The following is a 17,500-nucleotide window of genomic DNA, read 5'->3' as shown; positions in this document are numbered from 1 at the left end:
GCTTAGCTTCCGAGATCAGACGAGATCGGGCGTACCCAGGCTGGTATGGCCGTAAGCGAGAAACAATCTCTTGCTACAACATATATAGTCAAAGTGAGTCTGATAAAACAGACATTTAGTCAATTCATCATTAAATGCTTAATACAAGGCAGTGTTGCTGATGAAATAGTGCAAGAGCACACCCTCGTGGACAAAATGCTTACAGCACCTGGTATTCCCAGGCGGTCTCCCATCCAAGTACTAACCAGGCCCGACCCTGCTTAGCTTCCGAGATCAGACGAGATCGGGCGTACCCAGGCTGGTATGGCCGTAAGCGAGAAAAAATCTCTTGCTACAACATATATAGTCAAAGTGAGTGTGATAAACAGACATTGCATTTTCACCAATTAGATAAGCAGCTTGAACTTTGTGTCACTGAAAAAGTAGAAGAAATTACAAACACTGTTCCCATCACTTTTTAGCACAGGTAGTTGGATAAAATACAAACTTTATTTCCTTTCATCATTTGAACAGGGCAAAGGAGCACAAAGCACACACAAGCTGCATTCAGCAACAATATTCTTGTTTGTCTTATAAATACAAGGCAGATGCTAATTGAAAACACAAGGAAATTTGATCCTATTAAAAAGGCAGGAAGCTGCATTTAGTCAATTCATCATTAAATGCTTACTACAAGGCAGTGTTGCTGATGAAATAGTGCAGGGGCACACCCTCGTGGACAAAATGCTTACAGCACCTGGTATTCCCAGGCGGTCTCCCATCCAAGTACTAACCAGGCCCGACCCTGCTTAGCTTCCGAGATCAGACGAGATCGGGCGTACCCAGGCTGGTATGGCCGTAAGCGAGTAACAATCTCTTGCTACAACATATATAGTCAAAGTGAGTCTGATAAAACAGACATTTAGTCAATTCATCATTAAATGCTTAATACAAGGCAGTGTTGCTGATGAAATAGTGCAAGAGCACACCCTCGTGGACAAAATGCTTACAGCACCTGGTATTCCCAGGCGGTCTCCCATCCAAGTACTAACCAGGCCCGACCCTGCTTAGCTTCCGAGATCAGACGAGATCGGGCGTACCCAGGCTGGTATGGCCGTAAGCGAGAAACAATCTCTTGCTACAACATATATAGTCAAAGTGAGGGTGATAAACAGACATTGCATTTTCACCAATTAGATAAGCAGCTTGAACTTTGTGTCACTGAAAAAGTAGAAGAAATTACAAACACTGTTCCCATCACTTTTTAGCACAGGTAGTTGGATAAAATACAAACTTTATTTCCTTTCATCATTTGAACAGGGCAAAGGAGCACAAAGCACACACAAGCTGCATTCAGCAACAATATTCTTGTTTGTCTTATAAATACAAGGCAGATGCTAATTGAAAACACAAGGAAATTTGATCCTATTAAAAAGGCAGGAAGCTGCATTTAGTCAATTCATCATTAAATGCTTACTACAAGGCAGTGTTGCTGATGAAATAGTGCAGGGGCACACCCTCGTGGACAAAATGCTTACAGCACCTGGTATTCCCAGGCGGTCTCCCATCCAAGTACTAACCAGGCCCGACCCTGCTTAGCTTCCGAGATCAGACGAGATCGGGCGTACCCAGGCTGGTATGGCCGTAAGCGAGAAACAATCTCTTGCTACAACATATATAGTCAAAGTGAGTCTGATAAAACAGACATTTAGTCAATTCATCATTAAATGCTTAATACAAGGCAGTGTTGCTGATGAAATAGTGCAAGAGCACACCCTCGTGGACAAAATGCTTACAGCACCTGGTATTCCCAGGCGGTCTCCCATCCAAGTACTAACCAGGCCCGACCCTGCTTAGCTTCCGAGATCAGACGAGATCGGGGGTACCCAGGCTGGTATGGCCGTAAGCGAGAAACAATCTCTTGCTACAACATATATAGTCAAAGTGAGTGTGATAAACAGACATTGCATTTTCACCAATTAGATAAGCAGCTTGAACTTTGTGTCACTGAAAAAGTAGAAGAAATTACAAACACTGTTCCCATCACTTTTTAGCACAGGTAGTTGGATAAAATACAAACTTTATTTCCTTTCATCATTTGAACAGGGCAAAGGAGCACAAAGCACACACAAGCTGCATTCAGCAACAATATTCTTGTTTGTCTTATAAATACAAGGCAGATGCTAATTGAAAACACAAGGAAATTTGATCCTATTAAAAAGGCAGGAAGCTGCATTTAGTCAATTCATCATTAAATGCTTACTACAAGGCAGTGTTGCTGATGAAATAGTGCAGGGGCACACCCTCGTGGACAAAGTGCTTACAGCACCTGGTATTCCCAGGCGGTCTCCCATCCAAGTACTAACCAGGCCCGACCCTGCTTAGCTTCCGAGATCAGACGAGATCGGGCGTACCCAGGCTGGTATGGCCGTAAGCGAGAAACAATCTCTTGCTACAACATATATAGTCAAAGTGAGTCTGATAAAACAGACATTTAGTCAATTCATCATTAAATGCTTAATACAAGGCAGTGTTGCTGATGAAATAGTGCAAGAGCACACCCTCGTGGACAAAATGCTTACAGCACCTGGTATTCCCAGGCGGTCTCCCATCCAAGTACTAACCAGGCCCGACCCTGCTTAGCTTCCGAGATCAGACGAGATCGGGGGTACCCAGGCTGGTATGGCCGTAAGCGAGAAACAATCTCTTGCTACAACATATATAGTCAAAGTGAGTCTGATAAAACAGACATTTAGTCAATTCATCATTAAATGCTTAATACAAGGCAGTGTTGCTGATGAAATAGTGCAAGAGCACACCCTCGTGGACAAAATGCTTACAGCACCTGGTATTCCCAGGCGGTCTCCCATCCAAGTACTAACCAGGCCCGACCCTGCTTAGCTTCCGAGATCAGACGAGATCGGGCGTACCCAGGCTGGTATGGCCGTAAGCGAGAAACAATCTCTTGCTACAACATATATAGTCAAAGTGAGTGTGATAAACAGACATTGCATTTTCACCAATTAGATAAGCAGCTTGAACTTTGTGTCACTGAAAAAGTAGAAGAAATTACAAACACTGTTCCCATCACTTTTTAGCACAGGTAGTTGGATAAAATACAAACTTTATTTCCTTTCATCATTTGAACAGGGCAAAGGAGCACAAAGCACACACAAGCTGCATTCAGCAACAATATTCTTGTTTGTCTTATAAATACAAGGCAGATGCTAATTGAAAACACAAGGAAATTTGATCCTATTAAAAAGGCAGGAAGCTGCATTTAGTCAATTCATCATTAAATGCTTACTACAAGGCAGTGTTGCTGATGAAATAGTGCAGGGGCACACCCTCGTGGACAAAATGCTTACAGCACCTGGTATTCCCAGGCGGTCTCCCATCCAAGTACTAACCAGGCCCGACCCTGCTTAGCTTCCGAGATCAGACGAGATCGGGCGTACCCAGGCTGGTATGGCCGTAAGCGAGAAACAATCTCTTGCTACAACATATATAGTCAAAGTGAGTCTGATAAAACAGACATTTAGTCAATTCATCATTAAATGCTTAATACAAGGCAGTGTTGCTGATGAAATAGTGCAAGAGCACACCCTCGTGGACAAAATGCTTACAGCACCTGGTATTCCCAGGCGGTCTCCCATCCAAGTACTAACCAGGCCCGACCCTGCTTAGCTTCCGAGATCAGACGAGATCGGGCGTACCCAGGCTGGTATGGCCGTAAGCGAGAAACAATCTCTTGCTACAACATATATAGTCAAAGTGAGTGTGATAAACAGACATTGCATTTTCACCAATTAGATAAGCAGCTTGAACTTTGTGTCACTGAAAAAGTAGAAGAAATTACAAACACTGTTCCCATCACTTTTTACCACAGGTAGTTGGATAAAATACAAACTTTATTTCCTTTCATCATTTGAACAGGGCAAAGGAGCACAAAGCACACACAAGCTGCATTCAGCAACAATATTCTTGTTTGTCTTATAAATACAAGGCAGATGCTAATTGAAAACACAAGGAAATTTGATCCTATTAAAAAGGCAGGAAGCTGCATTTAGTCAATTCATCATTAAATGCTTACTACAAGGCAGTGTTGCTGATGAAATAGTGCAGGGGCACACCCTCGTGGACAAAATGCTTACAGCACCTGGTATTCCCAGGCGGTCTCCCATCCAAGTACTAACCAGGCCCGACCCTGCTTAGCTTCCGAGATCAGACGAGATCGGGCGTACCCAGGCTGGTATGGCCGTAAGCGAGAAACAATCTCTTGCTACAACATATATAGTCAAAGTGAGTCTGATAAAACAGACATTTAGTCAATTCATCATTAAATGCTTAATACAAGGCAGTGTTGCTGATGAAATAGTGCAAGAGCACACCCTCGTGGACAAAATGCTTACAGCACCTGGTATTCCCAGGCGGTCTCCCATCCAAGTACTAACCAGGCCCGACCCTGCTTAGCTTCCGAGATCAGACGAGATCGGGCGTACCCAGGCTGGTATGGCCGTAAGCGAGAAACAATCTCTTGCTACAACATATATAGTCAAAGTGAGTGTGATAAACAGACATTGCATTTTCACCAATTAGATAAGCAGCTTGAACTTTGTGTCACTGAAAAAGTAGAAGAAATTACAAACACTGTTCCCATCACTTTTTAGCACAGGTAGTTGGATAAAATACAAACTTTATTTCCTTTCATCATTTGAACAGGGCAAAGGAGCACAAAGCACACACAAGCTGCATTCAGCAACAATATTCTTGTTTGTCTTATAAATACAAGGCAGATGCTAATTGAAAACACAAGGAAATTTGATCCTATTAAAAAGGCAGGAAGCTGCATTTAGTCAATTCATCATTAAATGCTTACTACAAGGCAGTGTTGCTGATGAAATAGTGCAGGGGCACACCCTCGTGGACAAAATGCTTACAGCACCTGGTATTCCCAGGCGGTCTCCCATCCAAGTACTAACCAGGCCCGACCCTGCTTAGCTTCCGAGATCAGACGAGATCGGGCGTACCCAGGCTGGTATGGCCGTAAGCGAGAAACAATCTCTTGCTACAACATATATAGTCAAAGTGAGTCTGATAAAACAGACATTTAGTCAATTCATCATTAAATGCTTAATACAAGGCAGTGTTGCTGATGAAATAGTGCAAGAGCACACCCTCGTGGACAAAATGCTTACAGCACCTGGTATTCCCAGGCGGTCTCCCATCCAAGTACTAACCAGGCCCGACCCTGCTTAGCTTCCGAGATCAGACGAGATCGGGGGTACCCAGGCTGGTATGGCCGTAAGCGAGAAACAATCTCTTGCTACAACATATATAGTCAAAGTGAGTGTGATAAACAGACATTGCATTTTCACCAATTAGATAAGCAGCTTGAACTTTGTGTCACTGAAAAAGTAGAAGAAATTACAAACACTGTTCCCATCACTTTTTAGCACAGGTAGTTGGATAAAATACAAACTTTATTTCCTTTCATCATTTGAACAGGGCAAAGGAGCACAAAGCACACACAAGCTGCATTCAGCAACAATATTCTTGTTTGTCTTATAAATACAAGGCAGATGCTAATTGAAAACACAAGGAAATTTGATCCTATTAAAAAGGCAGGAAGCTGCATTTAGTCAATTCATCATTAAATGCTTACTACAAGGCAGTGTTGCTGATGAAATAGTGCAGGGGCACACCCTCGTGGACAAAGTGCTTACAGCACCTGGTATTCCCAGGCGGTCTCCCATCCAAGTACTAACCAGGCCCGACCCTGCTTAGCTTCCGAGATCAGACGAGATCGGGCGTACCCAGGCTGGTATGGCCGTAAGCGAGAAACAATCTCTTGCTACAACATATATAGTCAAAGTGAGTCTGATAAAACAGACATTTAGTCAATTCATCATTAAATGCTTAATACAAGGCAGTGTTGCTGATGAAATAGTGCAAGAGCACACCCTCGTGGACAAAATGCTTACAGCACCTGGTATTCCCAGGCGGTCTCCCATCCAAGTACTAACCAGGCCCGACCCTGCTTAGCTTCCGAGATCAGACGAGATCGGGCGTACCCAGGCTGGTATGGCCGTAAGCGAGAAAAAATCTCTTGCTACAACATATATAGTCAAAGTGAGTGTGATAAACAGACATTGCATTTTCACCAATTAGATAAGCAGCTTGAACTTTGTGTCACTGAAAAAGTAGAAGAAATTACAAACACTGTTCCCATCACTTTTTAGCACAGGTAGTTGGATAAAATACAAACTTTATTTCCTTTCATCATTTGAACAGGGCAAAGGAGCACAAAGCACACACAAGCTGCATTCAGCAACAATATTCTTGTTTGTCTTATAAATACAAGGCAGATGCTAATTGAAAACACAAGGAAATTTGATCCTATTAAAAAGGCAGGAAGCTGCATTTAGTCAATTCATCATTAAATGCTTACTACAAGGCAGTGTTGCTGATGAAATAGTGCAGGGGCACACCCTCGTGGACAAAATGCTTACAGCACCTGGTATTCCCAGGCGGTCTCCCATCCAAGTACTAACCAGGCCCGACCCTGCTTAGCTTCCGAGATCAGACGAGATCGGGCGTACCCAGGCTGGTATGGCCGTAAGCGAGTAACAATCTCTTGCTACAACATATATAGTCAAAGTGAGTCTGATAAAACAGACATTTAGTCAATTCATCATTAAATGCTTAATACAAGGCAGTGTTGCTGATGAAATAGTGCAAGAGCACACCCTCGTGGACAAAATGCTTACAGCACCTGGTATTCCCAGGCGGTCTCCCATCCAAGTACTAACCAGGCCCGACCCTGCTTAGCTTCCGAGATCAGACGAGATCGGGCGTACCCAGGCTGGTATGGCCGTAAGCGAGAAACAATCTCTTGCTACAACATATATAGTCAAAGTGAGGGTGATAAACAGACATTGCATTTTCACCAATTAGATAAGCAGCTTGAACTTTGTGTCACTGAAAAAGTAGAAGAAATTACAAACACTGTTCCCATCACTTTTTAGCACAGGTAGTTGGATAAAATACAAACTTTATTTCCTTTCATCATTTGAACAGGGCAAAGGAGCACAAAGCACACACAAGCTGCATTCAGCAACAATATTCTTGTTTGTCTTATAAATACAAGGCAGATGCTAATTGAAAACACAAGGAAATTTGATCCTATTAAAAAGGCAGGAAGCTGCATTTAGTCAATTCATCATTAAATGCTTACTACAAGGCAGTGTTGCTGATGAAATAGTGCAGGGGCACACCCTCGTGGACAAAATGCTTACAGCACCTGGTATTCCCAGGCGGTCTCCCATCCAAGTACTAACCAGGCCCGACCCTGCTTAGCTTCCGAGATCAGACGAGATCGGGCGTACCCAGGCTGGTATGGCCGTAAGCGAGAAACAATCTCTTGCTACAACATATATAGTCAAAGTGAGTCTGATAAAACAGACATTTAGTCAATTCATCATTAAATGCTTAATACAAGGCAGTGTTGCTGATGAAATAGTGCAAGAGCACACCCTCGTGGACAAAATGCTTACAGCACCTGGTATTCCCAGGCGGTCTCCCATCCAAGTACTAACCAGGCCCGACCCTGCTTAGCTTCCGAGATCAGACGAGATCGGGGGTACCCAGGCTGGTATGGCCGTAAGCGAGAAACAATCTCTTGCTACAACATATATAGTCAAAGTGAGTGTGATAAACAGACATTGCATTTTCACCAATTAGATAAGCAGCTTGAACTTTGTGTCACTGAAAAAGTAGAAGAAATTACAAACACTGTTCCCATCACTTTTTAGCACAGGTAGTTGGATAAAATACAAACTTTATTTCCTTTCATCATTTGAACAGGGCAAAGGAGCACAAAGCACACACAAGCTGCATTCAGCAACAATATTCTTGTTTGTCTTATAAATACAAGGCAGATGCTAATTGAAAACACAAGGAAATTTGATCCTATTAAAAAGGCAGGAAGCTGCATTTAGTCAATTCATCATTAAATGCTTACTACAAGGCAGTGTTGCTGATGAAATAGTGCAGGGGCACACCCTCGTGGACAAAGTGCTTACAGCACCTGGTATTCCCAGGCGGTCTCCCATCCAAGTACTAACCAGGCCCGACCCTGCTTAGCTTCCGAGATCAGACGAGATCGGGCGTACCCAGGCTGGTATGGCCGTAAGCGAGAAACAATCTCTTGCTACAACATATATAGTCAAAGTGAGTCTGATAAAACAGACATTTAGTCAATTCATCATTAAATGCTTAATACAAGGCAGTGTTGCTGATGAAATAGTGCAAGAGCACACCCTCGTGGACAAAATGCTTACAGCACCTGGTATTCCCAGGCGGTCTCCCATCCAAGTACTAACCAGGCCCGACCCTGCTTAGCTTCCGAGATCAGACGAGATCGGGGGTACCCAGGCTGGTATGGCCGTAAGCGAGAAACAATCTCTTGCTACAACATATATAGTCAAAGTGAGTCTGATAAAACAGACATTTAGTCAATTCATCATTAAATGCTTAATACAAGGCAGTGTTGCTGATGAAATAGTGCAAGAGCACACCCTCGTGGACAAAATGCTTACAGCACCTGGTATTCCCAGGCGGTCTCCCATCCAAGTACTAACCAGGCCCGACCCTGCTTAGCTTCCGAGATCAGACGAGATCGGGCGTACCCAGGCTGGTATGGCCGTAAGCGAGAAACAATCTCTTGCTACAACATATATAGTCAAAGTGAGTGTGATAAACAGACATTGCATTTTCACCAATTAGATAAGCAGCTTGAACTTTGTGTCACTGAAAAAGTAGAAGAAATTACAAACACTGTTCCCATCACTTTTTAGCACAGGTAGTTGGATAAAATACAAACTTTATTTCCTTTCATCATTTGAACAGGGCAAAGGAGCACAAAGCACACACAAGCTGCATTCAGCAACAATATTCTTGTTTGTCTTATAAATACAAGGCAGATGCTAATTGAAAACACAAGGAAATTTGATCCTATTAAAAAGGCAGGAAGCTGCATTTAGTCAATTCATCATTAAATGCTTACTACAAGGCAGTGTTGCTGATGAAATAGTGCAGGGGCACACCCTCGTGGACAAAATGCTTACAGCACCTGGTATTCCCAGGCGGTCTCCCATCCAAGTACTAACCAGGCCCGACCCTGCTTAGCTTCCGAGATCAGACGAGATCGGGCGTACCCAGGCTGGTATGGCCGTAAGCGAGAAACAATCTCTTGCTACAACATATATAGTCAAAGTGAGTCTGATAAAACAGACATTTAGTCAATTCATCATTAAATGCTTAATACAAGGCAGTGTTGCTGATGAAATAGTGCAAGAGCACACCCTCGTGGACAAAATGCTTACAGCACCTGGTATTCCCAGGCGGTCTCCCATCCAAGTACTAACCAGGCCCGACCCTGCTTAGCTTCCGAGATCAGACGAGATCGGGCGTACCCAGGCTGGTATGGCCGTAAGCGAGAAACAATCTCTTGCTACAACATATATAGTCAAAGTGAGTGTGATAAACAGACATTGCATTTTCACCAATTAGATAAGCAGCTTGAACTTTGTGTCACTGAAAAAGTAGAAGAAATTACAAACACTGTTCCCATCACTTTTTACCACAGGTAGTTGGATAAAATACAAACTTTATTTCCTTTCATCATTTGAACAGGGCAAAGGAGCACAAAGCACACACAAGCTGCATTCAGCAACAATATTCTTGTTTGTCTTATAAATACAAGGCAGATGCTAATTGAAAACACAAGGAAATTTGATCCTATTAAAAAGGCAGGAAGCTGCATTTAGTCAATTCATCATTAAATGCTTACTACAAGGCAGTGTTGCTGATGAAATAGTGCAGGGGCACACCCTCGTGGACAAAATGCTTACAGCACCTGGTATTCCCAGGCGGTCTCCCATCCAAGTACTAACCAGGCCCGACCCTGCTTAGCTTCCGAGATCAGACGAGATCGGGCGTACCCAGGCTGGTATGGCCGTAAGCGAGAAACAATCTCTTGCTACAACATATATAGTCAAAGTGAGTCTGATAAAACAGACATTTAGTCAATTCATCATTAAATGCTTAATACAAGGCAGTGTTGCTGATGAAATAGTGCAAGAGCACACCCTCGTGGACAAAATGCTTACAGCACCTGGTATTCCCAGGCGGTCTCCCATCCAAGTACTAACCAGGCCCGACCCTGCTTAGCTTCCGAGATCAGACGAGATCGGGCGTACCCAGGCTGGTATGGCCGTAAGCGAGAAACAATCTCTTGCTACAACATATATAGTCAAAGTGAGTGTGATAAACAGACATTGCATTTTCACCAATTAGATAAGCAGCTTGAACTTTGTGTCACTGAAAAAGTAGAAGAAATTACAAACACTGTTCCCATCACTTTTTAGCACAGGTAGTTGGATAAAATACAAACTTTATTTCCTTTCATCATTTGAACAGGGCAAAGGAGCACAAAGCACACACAAGCTGCATTCAGCAACAATATTCTTGTTTGTCTTATAAATACAAGGCAGATGCTAATTGAAAACACAAGGAAATTTGATCCTATTAAAAAGGCAGGAAGCTGCATTTAGTCAATTCATCATTAAATGCTTACTACAAGGCAGTGTTGCTGATGAAATAGTGCAGGGGCACACCCTCGTGGACAAAATGCTTACAGCACCTGGTATTCCCAGGCGGTCTCCCATCCAAGTACTAACCAGGCCCGACCCTGCTTAGCTTCCGAGATCAGACGAGATCGGGCGTACCCAGGCTGGTATGGCCGTAAGCGAGAAACAATCTCTTGCTACAACATATATAGTCAAAGTGAGTCTGATAAAACAGACATTTAGTCAATTCATCATTAAATGCTTAATACAAGGCAGTGTTGCTGATGAAATAGTGCAAGAGCACACCCTCGTGGACAAAATGGTTACAGCACCTGGTATTCCCAGGCGGTCTCCCATCCAAGTACTAACCAGGCCCGACCCTGCTTAGCTTCCGAGATCAGACGAGATCGGGCGTACCCAGGCTGGTATGGCCGTAAGCGAGAAACAATCTCTTGCTACAACATATATAGTCAAAGTGAGTGTGATAAACAGACATTGCATTTTCACCAATTAGATAAGCAGCTTGAACTTTGTGTCACTGAAAAAGTAGAAGAAATTACAAACACTGTTCCCATCACTTTTTACCACAGGTAGTTGGATAAAATACAAACTTTATTTCCTTTCATCATTTGAACAGGGCAAAGGAGCACAAAGCACACACAAGCTGCATTCAGCAACAATATTCTTGTTTGTCTTATAAATACAAGGCAGATGCTAATTGAAAACACAAGGAAATTTGATCCTATTAAAAAGGCAGGAAGCTGCATTTAGTCAATTCATCATTAAATGCTTACTACAAGGCAGTGTTGCTGATGAAATAGTGCAGGGGCACACCCTCGTGGACAAAATGCTTACAGCACCTGGTATTCCCAGGCGGTCTCCCATCCAAGTACTAACCAGGCCCGACCCTGCTTAGCTTCCGAGATCAGACGAGATCGGGCGTACCCAGGCTGGTATGGCCGTAAGCGAGAAACAATCTCTTGCTACAACATATATAGTCAAAGTGAGTCTGATAAAACAGACATTTAGTCAATTCATCATTAAATGCTTAATACAAGGCAGTGTTGCTGATGAAATAGTGCAAGAGCACACCCTCGTGGACAAAATGCTTACAGCACCTGGTATTCCCAGGCGGTCTCCCATCCAAGTACTAACCAGGCCCGACCCTGCTTAGCTTCCGAGATCAGACGAGATCGGGCGTACCCAGGCTGGTATGGCCGTAAGCGAGAAACAATCTCTTGCTACAACATATATAGTCAAAGTGAGTCTGATAAAACAGACATTTAGTCAATTCATCATTAAATGCTTAATACAAGGCAGTGTTGCTGATGAAATAGTGCAAGAGCACACCCTCGTGGACAAAATGCTTACAGCACCTGGTATTCCCAGGCGGTCTCCCATCCAAGTACTAACCAGGCCCGACCCTGCTTAGCTTCCGAGATCAGACGAGATCGGGCGTACCCAGGCTGGTATGGCCGTAAGCGAGAAACAATCTCTTGCTACAACATATATAGTCAAAGTGAGTGTGATAAACAGACATTGCATTTTCACCAATTAGATAAGCAGCTTGAACTTTGTGTCACTGAAAAAGTAGAAGAAATTACAAACACTGTTCCCATCACTTTTTACCACAGGTAGTTGGATAAAATACAAACTTTATTTCCTTTCATCATTTGAACAGGGCAAAGGAGCACAAAGCACACACAAGCTGCATTCAGCAACAATATTCTTGTTTGTCTTATAAATACAAGGCAGATGCTAATTGAAAACACAAGGAAATTTGATCCTATTAAAAAGGCAGGAAGCTGCATTTAGTCAATTCATCATTAAATGCTTACTACAAGGCAGTGTTGCTGATGAAATAGTGCAGGGGCACACCCTCGTGGACAAAATGCTTACAGCACCTGGTATTCCCAGGCGGTCTCCCATCCAAGTACTAACCAGGCCCGACCCTGCTTAGCTTCCGAGATCAGACGAGATCGGGCGTACCCAGGCTGGTATGGCCGTAAGCGAGAAACAATCTCTTGCTACAACATATATAGTCAAAGTGAGTCTGATAAAACAGACATTTAGTCAATTCATCATTAAATGCTTAATACAAGGCAGTGTTGCTGATGAAATAGTGCAAGAGCACACCCTCGTGGACAAAATGCTTACAGCACCTGGTATTCCCAGGCGGTCTCCCATCCAAGTACTAACCAGGCCCGACCCTGCTTAGCTTCCGAGATCAGACGAGATCGGGCGTACCCAGGCTGGTATGGCCGTAAGCGAGAAACAATCTCTTGCTACAACATATATAGTCAAAGTGAGTGTGATAAACAGACATTGCATTTTCACCAATTAGATAAGCAGCTTGAACTTTGTGTCACTGAAAAAGTAGAAGAAATTACAAACACTGTTCCCATCACTTTTTAGCACAGGTAGTTGGATAAAATACAAACTTTATTTCCTTTCATCATTTGAACAGGGCAAAGGAGCACAAAGCACACACAAGCTGCATTCAGCAACAATATTCTTGTTTGTCTTATAAATACAAGGCAGATGCTAATTGAAAACACAAGGAAATTTGATCCTATTAAAAAGGCAGGAAGCTGCATTTAGTCAATTCATCATTAAATGCTTACTACAAGGCAGTGTTGCTGATGAAATAGTGCAGGGGCACACCCTCGTGGACAAAATGCTTACAGCACCTGGTATTCCCAGGCGGTCTCCCATCCAAGTACTAACCAGGCCCGACCCTGCTTAGCTTCCGAGATCAGACGAGATCGGGCGTACCCAGGCTGGTATGGCCGTAAGCGAGAAACAATCTCTTGCTACAACATATATAGTCAAAGTGAGTCTGATAAAACAGACATTTAGTCAATTCATCATTAAATGCTTAATACAAGGCAGTGTTGCTGATGAAATAGTGCAAGAGCACACCCTCGTGGACAAAATGGTTACAGCACCTGGTATTCCCAGGCGGTCTCCCATCCAAGTACTAACCAGGCCCGACCCTGCTTAGCTTCCGAGATCAGACGAGATCGGGCGTACCCAGGCTGGTATGGCCGTAAGCGAGAAACAATCTCTTGCTACAACATATATAGTCAAAGTGAGTGTGATAAACAGACATTGCATTTTCACCAATTAGATAAGCAGCTTGAACTTTGTGTCACTGAAAAAGTAGAAGAAATTACAAACACTGTTCCCATCACTTTTTACCACAGGTAGTTGGATAAAATACAAACTTTATTTCCTTTCATCATTTGAACAGGGCAAAGGAGCACAAAGCACACACAAGCTGCATTCAGCAACAATATTCTTGTTTGTCTTATAAATACAAGGCAGATGCTAATTGAAAACACAAGGAAATTTGATCCTATTAAAAAGGCAGGAAGCTGCATTTAGTCAATTCATCATTAAATGCTTACTACAAGGCAGTGTTGCTGATGAAATAGTGCAGGGGCACACCCTCGTGGACAAAATGCTTACAGCACCTGGTATTCCCAGGCGGTCTCCCATCCAAGTACTAACCAGGCCCGACCCTGCTTAGCTTCCGAGATCAGACGAGATCGGGCGTACCCAGGCTGGTATGGCCGTAAGCGAGAAACAATCTCTTGCTACAACATATATAGTCAAAGTGAGTCTGATAAAACAGACATTTAGTCAATTCATCATTAAATGCTTAATACAAGGCAGTGTTGCTGATGAAATAGTGCAAGAGCACACCCTCGTGGACAAAATGCTTACAGCACCTGGTATTCCCAGGCGGTCTCCCATCCAAGTACTAACCAGGCCCGACCCTGCTTAGCTTCCGAGATCAGACGAGATCGGGCGTACCCAGGCTGGTATGGCCGTAAGCGAGAAACAATCTCTTGCTACAACATATATAGTCAAAGTGAGTGTGATAAACAGACATTGCATTTTCACCAATTAGATAAGCAGCTTGAACTTTGTGTCACTGAAAAAGTAGAAGAAATTACAAACACTGTTCCCATCACTTTTTACCACAGGTAGTTGGATAAAATACAAACTTTATTTCCTTTCATCATTTGAACAGGGCAAAGGAGCACAAAGCACACACAAGCTGCATTCAGCAACAATATTCTTGTTTGTCTTATAAATACAAGGCAGATGCTAATTGAAAACACAAGGAAATTTGATCCTATTAAAAAGGCAGGAAGCTGCATTTAGTCAATTCATCATTAAATGCTTACTACAAGGCAGTGTTGCTGATGAAATAGTGCAGGGGCACACCCTCGTGGACAAAATGCTTACAGCACCTGGTATTCCCAGGCGGTCTCCCATCCAAGTACTAACCAGGCCCGACCCTGCTTAGCTTCCGAGATCAGACGAGATCGGGCGTACCCAGGCTGGTATGGCCGTAAGCGAGAAACAATCTCTTGCTACAACATATATAGTCAAAGTGAGTCTGATAAAACAGACATTTAGTCAATTCATCATTAAATGCTTAATACAAGGCAGTGTTGCTGATGAAATAGTGCAAGAGCACACCCTCGTGGACAAAATGCTTACAGCACCTGGTATTCCCAGGCGGTCTCCCATCCAAGTACTAACCAGGCCCGACCCTGCTTAGCTTCCGAGATCAGACGAGATCGGGCGTACCCAGGCTGGTATGGCCGTAAGCGAGAAACAATCTCTTGCTACAACATATATAGTCAAAGTGAGTGTGATAAACAGACATTGCATTTTCACCAATTAGATAAGCAGCTTGAACTTTGTGTCACTGAAAAAGTAGAAGAAATTACAAACACTGTTCCCATCACTTTTTAGCACAGGTAGTTGGATAAAATACAAACTTTATTTCCTTTCATCATTTGAACAGGGCAAAGGAGCACAAAGCACACACAAGCTGCATTCAGCAACAATATTCTTGTTTGTCTTATAAATACAAGGCAGATGCTAATTGAAAACACAAGGAAATTTGATCCTATTAAAAAGGCAGGAAGCTGCATTTAGTCAATTCATCATTAAATGCTTACTACAAGGCAGTGTTGCTGATGAAATAGTGCAGGGGCACACCCTCGTGGACAAAATGCTTACAGCACCTGGTATTCCCAGGCGGTCTCCCATCCAAGTACTAACCAGGCCCGACCCTGCTTAGCTTCCGAGATCAGACGAGATCGGGCGTACCCAGGCTGGTATGGCCGTAAGCGAGAAACAATCTCTTGCTACAACATATATAGTCAAAGTGAGTCTGATAAAACAGACATTTAGTCAATTCATCATTAAATGCTTAATACAAGGCAGTGTTGCTGATGAAATAGTGCAAGAGCACACCCTCGTGGACAAAATGGTTACAGCACCTGGTATTCCCAGGCGGTCTCCCATCCAAGTACTAACCAGGCCCGACCCTGCTTAGCTTCCGAGATCAGACGAGATCGGGCGTACCCAGGCTGGTATGGCCGTAAGCGAGAAACAATCTCTTGCTACAACATATATAGTCAAAGTGAGTGTGATAAACAGACATTGCATTTTCACCAATTAGATAAGCAGCTTGAACTTTGTGTCACTGAAAAAGTAGAAGAAATTACAAACACTGTTCCCATCACTTTTTACCACAGGTAGTTGGATAAAATACAAACTTTATTTCCTTTCATCATTTGAACAGGGCAAAGGAGCACAAAGCACACACAAGCTGCATTCAGCAACAATATTCTTGTTTGTCTTATAAATACAAGGCAGATGCTAATTGAAAACACAAGGAAATTTGATCCTATTAAAAAGGCAGGAAGCTGCATTTAGTCAATTCATCATTAAATGCTTACTACAAGGCAGTGTTGCTGATGAAATAGTGCAGGGGCACACCCTCGTGGACAAAATGCTTACAGCACCTGGTATTCCCAGGCGGTCTCCCATCCAAGTACTAACCAGGCCCGACCCTGCTTAGCTTCCGAGATCAGACGAGATCGGGCGTACCCAGGCTGGTATGGCCGTAAGCGAGAAACAATCTCTTGCTACAACATATATAGTCAAAGTGAGTCTGATAAAACAGACATTTAGTCAATTCATCATTAAATGCTTAATACAAGGCAGTGTTGCTGATGAAATAGTGCAAGAGCACACCCTCGTGGACAAAATGCTTACAGCACCTGGTATTCCCAGGCGGTCTCCCATCCAAGTACTAACCAGGCCCGACCCTGCTTAGCTTCCGAGATCAGACGAGATCGGGCGTACCCAGGCTGGTATGGCCGTAAGCGAGAAACAATCTCTTGCTACAACATATATAGTCAAAGTGAGTGTGATAAACAGACATTGCATTTTCACCAATTAGATAAGCAGCTTGAACTTTGTGTCACTGAAAAAGTAGAAGAAATTACAAACACTGTTCCCATCACTTTTTACCACAGGTAGTTGGATAAAATACAAACTTTATTTCCTTTCATCATTTGAACAGGGCAAAGGAGCACAAAGCACACACAAGCTGCATTCAGCAACAATATTCTTGTTTGTCTTATAAATACAAGGCAGATGCTAATTGAAAACACAAGGAAATTTGATCCTATTAAAAAGGCAGGAAGCTGCATTTAGTCAATTCATCATTAAATGCTTACTACAAGGCAGTGTTGCTGATGAAATAGTGCAGGGGCACACCCTCGTGGACAAAATGCTTACAGCACCTGGTATTCCCAGGCGGTCTCCCATCCAAGTACTAACCAGGCCCGACCCTGCTTAGCTTCCGAGATCAGACGAGATCGGGCGTACCCAGGCTGGTATGGCCGTAAGCGAGAAACAATCTCTTGCTACAACATATATAGTCAAAGTGAGTCTGATAAAACAGACATTTAGTCAATTCATCATTAAATGCTTAATACAAGGCAGTGTTGCTGATGAAATAGTGCAAGAGCACACCCTCGTGGACAAAATGCTTACAGCACCTGGTATTCCCA

The 17,500-nt window shown here is 43.2% G+C and overlaps 47 non-coding genes across 47 annotated transcripts in view; all 47 read right to left on the bottom strand.

Annotated features, from left to right (window-relative positions):
- Positions 1-57, bottom strand: part of LOC145871647 (5S ribosomal RNA) — a 119-nt gene extending 62 nt beyond the window's left edge. Inside the window, exon 1 of the ribosomal RNA XR_014387277.1 lies at positions 1-57. This exon is cut by the window's left edge and continues 62 nt beyond it. This is a non-coding gene — a ribosomal RNA (5S ribosomal RNA).
- A 139-nt stretch (positions 58-196) lies between these two features.
- Positions 197-315, bottom strand: LOC145871645 (5S ribosomal RNA). Its single transcript, XR_014387275.1, has one exon. It is a non-coding gene; the product is annotated as a 5S ribosomal RNA (ribosomal RNA).
- A 409-nt stretch (positions 316-724) lies between these two features.
- On the bottom strand, positions 725-843 carry LOC145871644 (5S ribosomal RNA). The gene has a single exon (XR_014387274.1). It is a non-coding gene; the product is annotated as a 5S ribosomal RNA (ribosomal RNA).
- A 139-nt stretch (positions 844-982) lies between these two features.
- Positions 983-1,101, bottom strand: LOC145871643 (5S ribosomal RNA). Its single transcript, XR_014387273.1, has one exon. It is a non-coding gene; the product is annotated as a 5S ribosomal RNA (ribosomal RNA).
- Positions 1,102-1,510: 409 nt separating this feature from the next.
- LOC145871642 (5S ribosomal RNA) lies at positions 1,511-1,629 on the bottom strand. Its single transcript, XR_014387272.1, has one exon. It is a non-coding gene; the product is annotated as a 5S ribosomal RNA (ribosomal RNA).
- A 139-nt stretch (positions 1,630-1,768) lies between these two features.
- Positions 1,769-1,887, bottom strand: LOC145874879 (5S ribosomal RNA). Its single transcript, XR_014390514.1, has one exon. It is a non-coding gene; the product is annotated as a 5S ribosomal RNA (ribosomal RNA).
- A 409-nt stretch (positions 1,888-2,296) lies between these two features.
- Positions 2,297-2,415, bottom strand: LOC145871641 (5S ribosomal RNA). Its single transcript, XR_014387271.1, has one exon. It is a non-coding gene; the product is annotated as a 5S ribosomal RNA (ribosomal RNA).
- A 139-nt stretch (positions 2,416-2,554) lies between these two features.
- Positions 2,555-2,673, bottom strand: LOC145874878 (5S ribosomal RNA). Its single transcript, XR_014390513.1, has one exon. It is a non-coding gene; the product is annotated as a 5S ribosomal RNA (ribosomal RNA).
- A 139-nt stretch (positions 2,674-2,812) lies between these two features.
- LOC145871640 (5S ribosomal RNA) lies at positions 2,813-2,931 on the bottom strand. Its single transcript, XR_014387270.1, has one exon. It is a non-coding gene; the product is annotated as a 5S ribosomal RNA (ribosomal RNA).
- Positions 2,932-3,340: 409 nt separating this feature from the next.
- LOC145871639 (5S ribosomal RNA) lies at positions 3,341-3,459 on the bottom strand. The gene has a single exon (XR_014387269.1). It is a non-coding gene; the product is annotated as a 5S ribosomal RNA (ribosomal RNA).
- A 139-nt stretch (positions 3,460-3,598) lies between these two features.
- LOC145871638 (5S ribosomal RNA) lies at positions 3,599-3,717 on the bottom strand. The gene has a single exon (XR_014387268.1). It is a non-coding gene; the product is annotated as a 5S ribosomal RNA (ribosomal RNA).
- Positions 3,718-4,126: 409 nt separating this feature from the next.
- On the bottom strand, positions 4,127-4,245 carry LOC145871637 (5S ribosomal RNA). The gene has a single exon (XR_014387267.1). It is a non-coding gene; the product is annotated as a 5S ribosomal RNA (ribosomal RNA).
- Positions 4,246-4,384: 139 nt separating this feature from the next.
- On the bottom strand, positions 4,385-4,503 carry LOC145871636 (5S ribosomal RNA). The gene has a single exon (XR_014387266.1). It is a non-coding gene; the product is annotated as a 5S ribosomal RNA (ribosomal RNA).
- Positions 4,504-4,912: 409 nt separating this feature from the next.
- Positions 4,913-5,031, bottom strand: LOC145871634 (5S ribosomal RNA). Its single transcript, XR_014387264.1, has one exon. It is a non-coding gene; the product is annotated as a 5S ribosomal RNA (ribosomal RNA).
- Positions 5,032-5,170: 139 nt separating this feature from the next.
- LOC145874877 (5S ribosomal RNA) lies at positions 5,171-5,289 on the bottom strand. Its single transcript, XR_014390512.1, has one exon. It is a non-coding gene; the product is annotated as a 5S ribosomal RNA (ribosomal RNA).
- A 409-nt stretch (positions 5,290-5,698) lies between these two features.
- On the bottom strand, positions 5,699-5,817 carry LOC145871633 (5S ribosomal RNA). Its single transcript, XR_014387263.1, has one exon. It is a non-coding gene; the product is annotated as a 5S ribosomal RNA (ribosomal RNA).
- Positions 5,818-5,956: 139 nt separating this feature from the next.
- On the bottom strand, positions 5,957-6,075 carry LOC145871632 (5S ribosomal RNA). The gene has a single exon (XR_014387262.1). It is a non-coding gene; the product is annotated as a 5S ribosomal RNA (ribosomal RNA).
- A 409-nt stretch (positions 6,076-6,484) lies between these two features.
- LOC145871631 (5S ribosomal RNA) lies at positions 6,485-6,603 on the bottom strand. The gene has a single exon (XR_014387261.1). It is a non-coding gene; the product is annotated as a 5S ribosomal RNA (ribosomal RNA).
- Positions 6,604-6,742: 139 nt separating this feature from the next.
- Positions 6,743-6,861, bottom strand: LOC145871630 (5S ribosomal RNA). The gene has a single exon (XR_014387260.1). It is a non-coding gene; the product is annotated as a 5S ribosomal RNA (ribosomal RNA).
- Positions 6,862-7,270: 409 nt separating this feature from the next.
- On the bottom strand, positions 7,271-7,389 carry LOC145871629 (5S ribosomal RNA). The gene has a single exon (XR_014387259.1). It is a non-coding gene; the product is annotated as a 5S ribosomal RNA (ribosomal RNA).
- Positions 7,390-7,528: 139 nt separating this feature from the next.
- LOC145874876 (5S ribosomal RNA) lies at positions 7,529-7,647 on the bottom strand. The gene has a single exon (XR_014390511.1). It is a non-coding gene; the product is annotated as a 5S ribosomal RNA (ribosomal RNA).
- Positions 7,648-8,056: 409 nt separating this feature from the next.
- Positions 8,057-8,175, bottom strand: LOC145871628 (5S ribosomal RNA). The gene has a single exon (XR_014387258.1). It is a non-coding gene; the product is annotated as a 5S ribosomal RNA (ribosomal RNA).
- A 139-nt stretch (positions 8,176-8,314) lies between these two features.
- On the bottom strand, positions 8,315-8,433 carry LOC145874875 (5S ribosomal RNA). Its single transcript, XR_014390510.1, has one exon. It is a non-coding gene; the product is annotated as a 5S ribosomal RNA (ribosomal RNA).
- Positions 8,434-8,572: 139 nt separating this feature from the next.
- On the bottom strand, positions 8,573-8,691 carry LOC145871627 (5S ribosomal RNA). The gene has a single exon (XR_014387257.1). It is a non-coding gene; the product is annotated as a 5S ribosomal RNA (ribosomal RNA).
- Positions 8,692-9,100: 409 nt separating this feature from the next.
- LOC145871626 (5S ribosomal RNA) lies at positions 9,101-9,219 on the bottom strand. Its single transcript, XR_014387256.1, has one exon. It is a non-coding gene; the product is annotated as a 5S ribosomal RNA (ribosomal RNA).
- A 139-nt stretch (positions 9,220-9,358) lies between these two features.
- On the bottom strand, positions 9,359-9,477 carry LOC145871625 (5S ribosomal RNA). The gene has a single exon (XR_014387255.1). It is a non-coding gene; the product is annotated as a 5S ribosomal RNA (ribosomal RNA).
- A 409-nt stretch (positions 9,478-9,886) lies between these two features.
- LOC145871623 (5S ribosomal RNA) lies at positions 9,887-10,005 on the bottom strand. Its single transcript, XR_014387253.1, has one exon. It is a non-coding gene; the product is annotated as a 5S ribosomal RNA (ribosomal RNA).
- Positions 10,006-10,144: 139 nt separating this feature from the next.
- LOC145871622 (5S ribosomal RNA) lies at positions 10,145-10,263 on the bottom strand. The gene has a single exon (XR_014387252.1). It is a non-coding gene; the product is annotated as a 5S ribosomal RNA (ribosomal RNA).
- Positions 10,264-10,672: 409 nt separating this feature from the next.
- Positions 10,673-10,791, bottom strand: LOC145871621 (5S ribosomal RNA). Its single transcript, XR_014387251.1, has one exon. It is a non-coding gene; the product is annotated as a 5S ribosomal RNA (ribosomal RNA).
- A 139-nt stretch (positions 10,792-10,930) lies between these two features.
- On the bottom strand, positions 10,931-11,049 carry LOC145868368 (5S ribosomal RNA). Its single transcript, XR_014384364.1, has one exon. It is a non-coding gene; the product is annotated as a 5S ribosomal RNA (ribosomal RNA).
- Positions 11,050-11,458: 409 nt separating this feature from the next.
- On the bottom strand, positions 11,459-11,577 carry LOC145871620 (5S ribosomal RNA). Its single transcript, XR_014387250.1, has one exon. It is a non-coding gene; the product is annotated as a 5S ribosomal RNA (ribosomal RNA).
- A 139-nt stretch (positions 11,578-11,716) lies between these two features.
- LOC145871619 (5S ribosomal RNA) lies at positions 11,717-11,835 on the bottom strand. The gene has a single exon (XR_014387249.1). It is a non-coding gene; the product is annotated as a 5S ribosomal RNA (ribosomal RNA).
- Positions 11,836-11,974: 139 nt separating this feature from the next.
- On the bottom strand, positions 11,975-12,093 carry LOC145871618 (5S ribosomal RNA). The gene has a single exon (XR_014387248.1). It is a non-coding gene; the product is annotated as a 5S ribosomal RNA (ribosomal RNA).
- Positions 12,094-12,502: 409 nt separating this feature from the next.
- On the bottom strand, positions 12,503-12,621 carry LOC145871617 (5S ribosomal RNA). The gene has a single exon (XR_014387247.1). It is a non-coding gene; the product is annotated as a 5S ribosomal RNA (ribosomal RNA).
- Positions 12,622-12,760: 139 nt separating this feature from the next.
- On the bottom strand, positions 12,761-12,879 carry LOC145871616 (5S ribosomal RNA). Its single transcript, XR_014387246.1, has one exon. It is a non-coding gene; the product is annotated as a 5S ribosomal RNA (ribosomal RNA).
- A 409-nt stretch (positions 12,880-13,288) lies between these two features.
- Positions 13,289-13,407, bottom strand: LOC145871615 (5S ribosomal RNA). The gene has a single exon (XR_014387245.1). It is a non-coding gene; the product is annotated as a 5S ribosomal RNA (ribosomal RNA).
- A 139-nt stretch (positions 13,408-13,546) lies between these two features.
- Positions 13,547-13,665, bottom strand: LOC145868367 (5S ribosomal RNA). The gene has a single exon (XR_014384363.1). It is a non-coding gene; the product is annotated as a 5S ribosomal RNA (ribosomal RNA).
- Positions 13,666-14,074: 409 nt separating this feature from the next.
- On the bottom strand, positions 14,075-14,193 carry LOC145871614 (5S ribosomal RNA). The gene has a single exon (XR_014387244.1). It is a non-coding gene; the product is annotated as a 5S ribosomal RNA (ribosomal RNA).
- A 139-nt stretch (positions 14,194-14,332) lies between these two features.
- LOC145871612 (5S ribosomal RNA) lies at positions 14,333-14,451 on the bottom strand. Its single transcript, XR_014387242.1, has one exon. It is a non-coding gene; the product is annotated as a 5S ribosomal RNA (ribosomal RNA).
- Positions 14,452-14,860: 409 nt separating this feature from the next.
- Positions 14,861-14,979, bottom strand: LOC145871611 (5S ribosomal RNA). The gene has a single exon (XR_014387241.1). It is a non-coding gene; the product is annotated as a 5S ribosomal RNA (ribosomal RNA).
- Positions 14,980-15,118: 139 nt separating this feature from the next.
- Positions 15,119-15,237, bottom strand: LOC145871610 (5S ribosomal RNA). The gene has a single exon (XR_014387240.1). It is a non-coding gene; the product is annotated as a 5S ribosomal RNA (ribosomal RNA).
- Positions 15,238-15,646: 409 nt separating this feature from the next.
- LOC145871609 (5S ribosomal RNA) lies at positions 15,647-15,765 on the bottom strand. The gene has a single exon (XR_014387239.1). It is a non-coding gene; the product is annotated as a 5S ribosomal RNA (ribosomal RNA).
- A 139-nt stretch (positions 15,766-15,904) lies between these two features.
- LOC145868366 (5S ribosomal RNA) lies at positions 15,905-16,023 on the bottom strand. Its single transcript, XR_014384362.1, has one exon. It is a non-coding gene; the product is annotated as a 5S ribosomal RNA (ribosomal RNA).
- Positions 16,024-16,432: 409 nt separating this feature from the next.
- Positions 16,433-16,551, bottom strand: LOC145871608 (5S ribosomal RNA). Its single transcript, XR_014387238.1, has one exon. It is a non-coding gene; the product is annotated as a 5S ribosomal RNA (ribosomal RNA).
- A 139-nt stretch (positions 16,552-16,690) lies between these two features.
- Positions 16,691-16,809, bottom strand: LOC145871606 (5S ribosomal RNA). Its single transcript, XR_014387236.1, has one exon. It is a non-coding gene; the product is annotated as a 5S ribosomal RNA (ribosomal RNA).
- A 409-nt stretch (positions 16,810-17,218) lies between these two features.
- Positions 17,219-17,337, bottom strand: LOC145871605 (5S ribosomal RNA). The gene has a single exon (XR_014387235.1). It is a non-coding gene; the product is annotated as a 5S ribosomal RNA (ribosomal RNA).
- A 139-nt stretch (positions 17,338-17,476) lies between these two features.
- The window catches only part of LOC145875613 (5S ribosomal RNA), a 119-nt gene continuing 95 nt past the window's right edge, over positions 17,477-17,500 (bottom strand). Inside the window, exon 1 of the ribosomal RNA XR_014391258.1 lies at positions 17,477-17,500. This exon is cut by the window's right edge and continues 95 nt beyond it. This is a non-coding gene — a ribosomal RNA (5S ribosomal RNA).

Source organism: Salmo salar, unplaced genomic scaffold (genome assembly GCF_965601325.2).
Source record: "Salmo salar unplaced genomic scaffold, fSalSal1 ptg000293l, whole genome shotgun sequence".
NCBI lineage: Eukaryota > Metazoa > Chordata > Actinopteri > Salmoniformes > Salmonidae > Salmo > Salmo salar.
The sequence above is the reverse complement of the archived record's forward strand: the minus strand, read 5'-3'. Positions and strand labels throughout refer to the sequence as shown.